The sequence below is a fragment of the Triticum urartu genome, chromosome 6 (assembly GCF_003073215.2).
Source record: "Triticum urartu cultivar G1812 chromosome 6, Tu2.1, whole genome shotgun sequence".
Taxonomy (NCBI): domain Eukaryota; kingdom Viridiplantae; phylum Streptophyta; class Magnoliopsida; order Poales; family Poaceae; genus Triticum; species Triticum urartu.
In genome coordinates this window covers 128,659,011-128,666,683 of record NC_053027.1, presented here as the reverse complement: position 1 = coordinate 128,666,683, position 7,673 = coordinate 128,659,011, and the positions used below count along the sequence as shown (strand labels likewise).

The window sequence follows — 7,673 nt, the reverse complement described above, 5'->3', positions numbered from 1 at the left end:
AGCTACTCGTATATACACAACAAATTAACACTGAAAATTTTTCTACTCTGCTTAAAACAAATACCATTCTGCACAGGAATAAGTGATATACTCAAAACCTGAATTGCAGTATTGTCCTAACAGCAATCTTAAAGACACTTAATGCCTTATCAAAGACACTTAATGCCTTATCGAGTCCGGTAAACTTAGAAGGGTAACGCTGCAACAAGTAGTATGTGCAAGATATGGCGTCTTGGTATTGCTCCATCACAACTGGAGATCGCCGGCAACCACATCCATCAAGCCCGGCAACCACATCCAGTGATTTAAGAGATTTCACAATGAAAACGAATAAGAGAAATATCCACAATTTCCACTGGACAAAATATACTTAACAATAAGGATAAGAGTACATTATCCTCCTTGACGGTACCATCTGATTGAAAAGGTTCAACGGTGACAATTAATCCATGCATAATACAACAGTTCCTGTCCGCTGCAGCTTGCAGACCAAGAGTATTATTTCTTCTAAAAAAGACTTCCCCTAAACTCGGGAAGTGGATCCGGACGAGCGAGGGCATCCCCTCTTTGATTTTGTAGCCAAGCGATGACTTCTCCTCCAATGTCCACTCCTGGCGCATGTGCTTGCACCTTTGACACACTGGACTCTTGTATAGCTTTATGTCCTCCAGATTCACTGCTGCTTGCATGATGCTCCTGGCATAGCTCACGAGTTTGTCTTCTGCTTGAAACCTCCCATAGATACTGAGCCCAGCAAGGTTGTGGTGCTTGAAATCAGATGCAGATGGTTCCCACTCCAGTCCCTTGTCCTTCTCCTCGCTAAATGCGCCATTCTTCCTCTGCTCCCCTGTTACCACTAAACATAAATGATCCCGCACCTGCGCTCAATCAGGTCAAGAAAATATTAATTCCTAACTGTTAAAAAAAAGTTTGAACTTCGAAAATGAGACAATGAAGAAGAGAATTGGTGCAAGAGTTCACCACGATGCGTAGTTCCTTAAGGTTGGGTGCACCTTCGAGTAGGAACATTGTCCAAGTCAGATCGCATTCTTCAGGAATGTTAAGCAAATTCACAATCCTAAGTTTGTGGAACACAGGTAACAATTGCCTTCGACCTTCCGGTTTGACCCAAATCTGCAGAAGAGGGATAATCCAGACTTATGTTAACCACAAGTAATGATTACAACATGCCAGCCAAACATACACACATCACTGACAACATTGAGGGCCTTTTGACTAACCTTTTCGCTTCTGAAGTTCAAATGCAGGTTGCTTATGGCAGTCTTACCAAGCAACTCACTTAACTTGAACATCTTGTGCCAAGAGAGAGCAGTATTAATGATGCTCACAGTCTGGAGCAGTGGAACATAGCCAAGACAGAAGGGATCATCTTTTGATCTAAAAATACTAAATTTCACTATTGTGAGCTTTGGTGCCCAGATGAACCCTCTTAAAGCAGCCGCTGGCAATCACTAGTTCACTGAGTTGCAGGTGCTCCACTTCCAGCAAAGACTGAATACCCATGTCACAATTGTGGAGGAAGAGGAACTCCAGTTGCTTGCATATACTAAAAATTTTGGGGAACGCTGATTCTCCTAACCTCAAATTCTCTAGAGTGAGGCGTGCAAGACAACCAAATGTGTTTGGACATGAATCAAAGAATGACATGAACTGCCTCCCATTTGTGAGCAGCTCATCCTTGGTACAATTTCTACGCACCTTCGTCAAGATTGTGAAGTCAACTGAAGCAACCTTTTGTGTTGCTATGCTGTTGGCAACAGTCTGGCCAATGAAAATGGACTCATCTCCCAAGTAGAATTGCATGCACAACAGCTGAATGGTGTATAGACTTCCAGCCCTCCTTTCCAGTATGCTCCGGGTTGCATCCAGAATGGTGGTGTTGGACCGAACTATATCATCTTTGGTTAACTTGCTCATTGTATGCTTGGACTCAAAAGAACCCGCCCTTATAATGACTTTTGAGAGTCTAGCTGGGACGTCCTTCCAACGTCTGGAGAGGATGGTGGTTCGTGACGCGTCAGCAATATCAAGTCGCTCGACAATGTTGAGCAAAAGGTCATCAGGCAACTTGCTGAGCCTATCATCTTCATTGCCCTCCTACATTTCATACGGAAAGGAACCAGAGTTGATTTCTTATTAGCCTCATCACAGATGCAATTTTGATATTTCCCACAAACAAAGATAAAAAGTTTATACTTTCCCATGGACGATGCAAGTTTTAGTGTATAATTTTTTTTACTACCATAAAGAAAGATGCAATTTTGATTATACAAAATTCATACTCCCTTCCGTCCCAAAATAGAAAGACACAAATCTAAGACAAGTTTTTTGGGACGGAGGTAATAATTACCCATAAAAGATGCAATTTTGATATGCAATTTTTGTACTTACCCACAGGAAAAAACAATTTTAATCACACAGATTCTATAATGTCCACAAGAAAGACACAATTTTGAACACGACTTCTGATTATGGTTCCTACTTATTTTCATTCCTAGTAATTTTTTTCGCGGGTGATGTTGCAAGAGAGTCTAGCGAAAGGAAGAGGGTCAGGAGGAGAAACTCACCGCCATGAAGATGAGGACTTGCCGAGGGCCGAGACGGATGGTCGCCGGGGTCGCCAAATGTCCGCCGGGAGTTGCTGATCTCCACTAAAAACAAGTGGCTTCCCGCGGTGCCCGCCCGGGCAGATATACGGCGGCTTGGACCCCGCCTCCGGTGGCAACTAGGAGAATGAAATCGAGAGAGGACCTGTTTCTGATTGTAGTGCTTCGATTGCGGATTGCGACTAAAGAGGGTGGCCGCTTTGATCGGGGACTGCGATTCCGAGAGGAGCCGCTCGATTGCGGATCGCAGCTCGACAAGGAGCTGTTGCGTCGATTCGGGATGGGAGCTCAAGCACCGCTCGATCCTCGTATGAGGACCTCGACGGCGATGGCGACGGCGCAAGGAGGAGCTTTTTTTTTTTTTTTGAGAAGGCGCAAGGAGGAGCTGGATACACGGCAGGCGGCGGGGGAACCGCGCCCTCCAACGGGCCGACCCGAACACGCAAATTTGTTGGGGACGAAAAATTGACCCGTGCAGGTTCCGGAGGTCTGAAAAAAAAACAATCGGTGAAGCAGGATATTTCAGCTTTTATCGACGGATTCCGCTGCCGCGCAGCAGAATCTGAACCAAAGGGCGAATCCAGCAGAATCTGATTCCAAAAATCCGTTGTCAAAATCTAAACTAAAAGCGGAAGCAGCTCAGGACGTGCTTTTCAAAATCTGATTTCGCTGCGGGCCAAAATCTGAAAAAGCCGTACCAGCTGGTTTGCCAAATAACCTACATCTTTTTCACATAAGATTTTCCACAACTGTTTTTCCACAGCAGATTTTTCACAGCTGCTTTTAGAAATCCACAGCCGAACCAAACAGGGCCTTTGGCCCCAGTGCCGCATATGTCCAGTTTTGGCCTTCTGTTTCCCCAATCGCTAGGAAATTTTGGCGGGGTGAAAGTTTCAGCTCACGCCCTCCATTCCGCCGTCGTCGCCACCATATCTCGATGTCGATTCCTGCTGCCCCTGGCCACGCCGCGCCATCAAGTAGCTCCTCGTCGTCTGTTGCATCTTTTCCACCACTTTGGGAGCTCGCGGGTGGCCATTCCTTCCTGCACGCGTGGCCGCAGCTACCATTGATCCGCAGCGGAGCTCCGCGCGAGGCCTTGTTGCGGTCAGAAGAGGCTGCTTCGAGCGTGATTGAGCCGTGAATTCATGCTCGCAGCCGCCACGCCTGCTGGGCGCCGTGAGTTTGGGGGCGCGCAACCGTGTGGAAGTAGGGGACGGATTTGCTACCACCGTCGATGGGAAGAAGCGTTGTCCTTGCAGCCGAAGATAATTTTTCTGGTGGTTTCTGTCAGTTTTAATTTTAGAAGACAGCCGATATGTAGATTAAATTGTGGATTTTTTAGATGTATATTTATAGGAGTTCATCGTCGTTGCCACGGTCAGATGGTTCTGACATAGAGGAATTGCGTTAGACGATGATGTCGAGCACCTCGTCTTGTTGCATCTCGTTTAAGAATTAGAGGATGGCAAGGAGTGGTTGCAAAAAAAACACCACATTGAAGCGTAGGGTTGCAGAAAACACTCTTCTACGAAAATGTTGCAGAAAACACCAATTTTTTGCCTAATCATTTGCAAAAAGCACTGAACCATATATTTGAGCATTTTAAGCTCTATTATGACAGGTGGGGCTCTATTTTGGTAATGTGGCATAACAGCCCCGATCTGATGCCGTCTAACGGCACTACAGTTATATCGGACGCGTCGTCTGGGTCAAAATCGCATCGAACCGGCCCTCTCCTCACATCACTCGCATCTGGCTCGCCCTTTCCTCACTCTCTATTCTTCTCCCTCGCAACCACCCCAACCGCCGGTCGTCGTCCTGCTGCTCCATTGCACCATGGTGTCATGGAACGACGACGATACCAATGAGGATTCAGTCGTGAACGACACCTCCTTCTGCGATGGCATCATCAAGGTCAGTTTGTTAGAGAGCTAGAGCTAGGGTTAGGGTTAGGGTTAGGGTTAGTGTATTGGGGATTTTGTGAATCGGCTCGATCTGAACCTAGGGATTTCTTTGTTTGCTCCCGCAGATTCCTGCTACCATGCACGATCCAAATTTATGCGGCACTGACGCAGATGTCAGTGTGTTGTGCGAACACGACGAGTCGGCAGAGCGCTTTTGTTGCATTTGAAGGGATGCACATCGGCATGAGGTTTCTTGGATGTTCTCAGAAGGTATGCTTCAGAACATGTTTAGTGGAAACTGCTCATTGGATGTATTAATGCTTGGTCCACATTGTTTGATCTGGTTAGTGCTTGATGCTTTGTTTTATCAAGTTGTTTAGCTTTGTTAAGTGATTGTTCTTTGTTTAGGCCTGTGTTGTCATTAGTGCATGGTAGCCATTGTTTATTGTGGTAAGTGCTTAATTAAAAAGCTGATGTCAATGTTCATTGATTATTGAACCTCTTTAACAGTGGATGCCTTTAATAAACATGTTGATTCCAGCGGTCTCTATAATACTACCTATTGTCTACCTACAGTGCTATTTGTTTATGTTAAGAGTGGGCATGGCACTGCAGTTTGTACATACCACTCACTTAGCTTATTCTTTAATGGTTTATTGTTTGTTTTATAGGAAGGCATAAATTGTGGAGTAGTTCAATGGATTGATTTTGAACGGCCAGACTCAATGGAGAAGGCATTGACCAAGTTGTGGGATATGTATGAGGAGAGTAAGGCAGCTAGGACCACTGACAATCTTGAGAGTTCATTTACAATTCACCACCTGACTGAAGAGAAGCAAAAACTATAGGAAAACTATGAGAAGTTGATGTAGGATGGAACCCTAATCGGCCGATCTTTCACGATAGGAGCGGATCCCGTGATGAACACGAAGAACACGAGGAGGGAAACAAGGGAAAACCCGAGGGAAACACAAGAGAAACACTAAACCAACAAGAAATAGTTACACATGTGCTAGATCCTCGAGTACATAAGAGATCACACGGTACACGATCAACTATGGACGATACAAAGGTAGCCGGTATTCTTCGTGAGGAGGTCTTGAGGTTCTTCCCGTAAAAGGGTCTTGAATCCGCTTGGGGGATCTTCTCCGAGGAGGCGCTGTCTCCGAGGAGAAGGTAACTAAGTGGATGAGCAAAGCTCTCACGTGAAATATGAGCTAATCCTTTGCTAACCCTAAAATGTAGGTAGGAGAAGAGTATATATAGTCTAGGGGGTGAAGGGGTACACGGGCCTCGGCCCTTACACTGTGCGCAGACAAGGGAGGCCGGACGTTCGGGCATCGGGCTGGATGTCTGGGCGTTCGCAGAGGGCCGGATGTCCAGGCTGAGGAGGCCGGTGAAGCTGGCCATGTCGCTCTCGGGTTCGGGGGTGTCCGGATTTCCGGGCAGGGGGCCGGATATCCGGGACCTCGGGAAGGGCCGGATGTCCGGGCTTGCGGGGCCGGATGTCCGGGGCCTGTAGGCACTTGGTGGTTGAACAGCTGTAGTGGACGACGCTCCAGGGGCCGGATGTCCGAGGTCACGGCCGGATGTTCGGGGCCTGGGAGATGTTCTTGGCTCCTTCCGTTGGTTCTCTTCATCCGTGGACTTGGGGACTTGTCCGTCTTCACGTGCATCTTCAGGAGGGCCCTCTTGGTACCTAATCATGTACAACGTCTCGGACTTAGGTAGTAGCCATGTCTCGAGAGGATCATATGTAATATCACTAAGGAGAGAAGTCACCTCGGTCTCGAGAGCTCTAGCTCTAACTCGTGTCATGGGTCCTCTTGGCTCTTGTTGAGGCGATGGTAGGTCCATGGGGATGACCGTAGGATGCTCCGCATCATCTCCCCTCCATTGGGGAAGATTTGACCTCAGATCGAAATCCTCATCACCATGGTAGGGCGAGAGATCTTTGATGTTGAAGATGTCGCTCACGGAGTACTTGTCGAGCGGGATGTCGATCTGGTAGGCATTGTTGTTGTAGCGTTCAAGCACCTTGAAGGGTCCATCCGCTCGTGGTCGAAGTTTGGACTTGCATTCGTTGGGGAAGCGGTCCTTGCGAAGGTGTAGCCACACAAGATCTCCAATGTTGAATACCATGGGGTGCTTGTTGATGTTGCGCTTGGTTGCAAGTCATTGTACTTGGCGCTCGATGGTTTGCCTTGTATCCTCATGCACCGTCTTGAGATGGTTCACACGTGCACTACATCCATATTGATGCGCTCTTGTAGTGGTAGAGGGAGAATGTCCAATGGGGACAAAGGGTTGAATCCGTAGACGACCTCGAAGGGGGACTTGCCGGTTGTTGAGTGTCTCACGCGGTTGTAGGCGAACTCAGCGATAGGTAGGCACTCCTCCCACTCCTTGATGTTCTTCTTGATGAGTACTCGAAGTAGAGCGGAGAGTGTGCGGTTTGTCACCTCCGTTTGGCTGTCGGTTTGAGGATGGTAAGCCGTGGAGAAGAGTAGCTTGATTCCGAGCTTGGCGCATAGGGTCTTCCAAAAATAGCTAAGGAACTTGACGTCGCGGTCCGAGACGATCGTCTTTGGCAATCCATGAAGACGCAAAATTTCCCTACAAAAGAGATTGGCAACATGTGAAGCATCGTATATCTTGTTGCAAGGAATGAAATGTGCCATTTTTGAGAATCGGTCCACAACGACAAATATCGAATCCTTCCCATTTTTAGTCCTAGGCAAGCCAAGTACAAAATCCATGCTAATGTCTTCACATGGTTGGTGTGGAATTAGTAGAGGCATGTAAAGGCCATAGGATTGAGCTTTAGACTTAGCTTTGCGACATGTAGAGCATCAGTTGGTGAAGCGATTGACGTCACGAAACATCTTGGGCCAATAGTAGTTCTTGGAGAGCGTAGCAAAAGTCTTGTCGCGTCCAAAATGTCCCATTAAGCCTCCTCCATGAGATTCCTGCAAAAGCAACAAACGAAGAGAAGACTCGGGGATGCAAAGCTTGTTAGCTCTCATAAGATATCAATATTTGATGTAATAGCGTTCCCAAGAGGTATGCGGCAAGCACTTGGCATAAGGAGTAGCAAAAGTAGGATCATGCTCATACAAGTCTTTTATGTGCTCAAAGCCAA

The 7,673-nt window shown here is 47.0% G+C and overlaps 1 pseudogene; it reads right to left on the bottom strand.

The window, feature by feature from the left end:
• Positions 1 to 301: 301 nt before the first annotated feature.
• On the bottom strand, positions 302 to 3,068 carry LOC125517176 (annotated as a pseudogene).
• Positions 3,069 to 7,673: the final 4,605 nt, after the last annotated feature.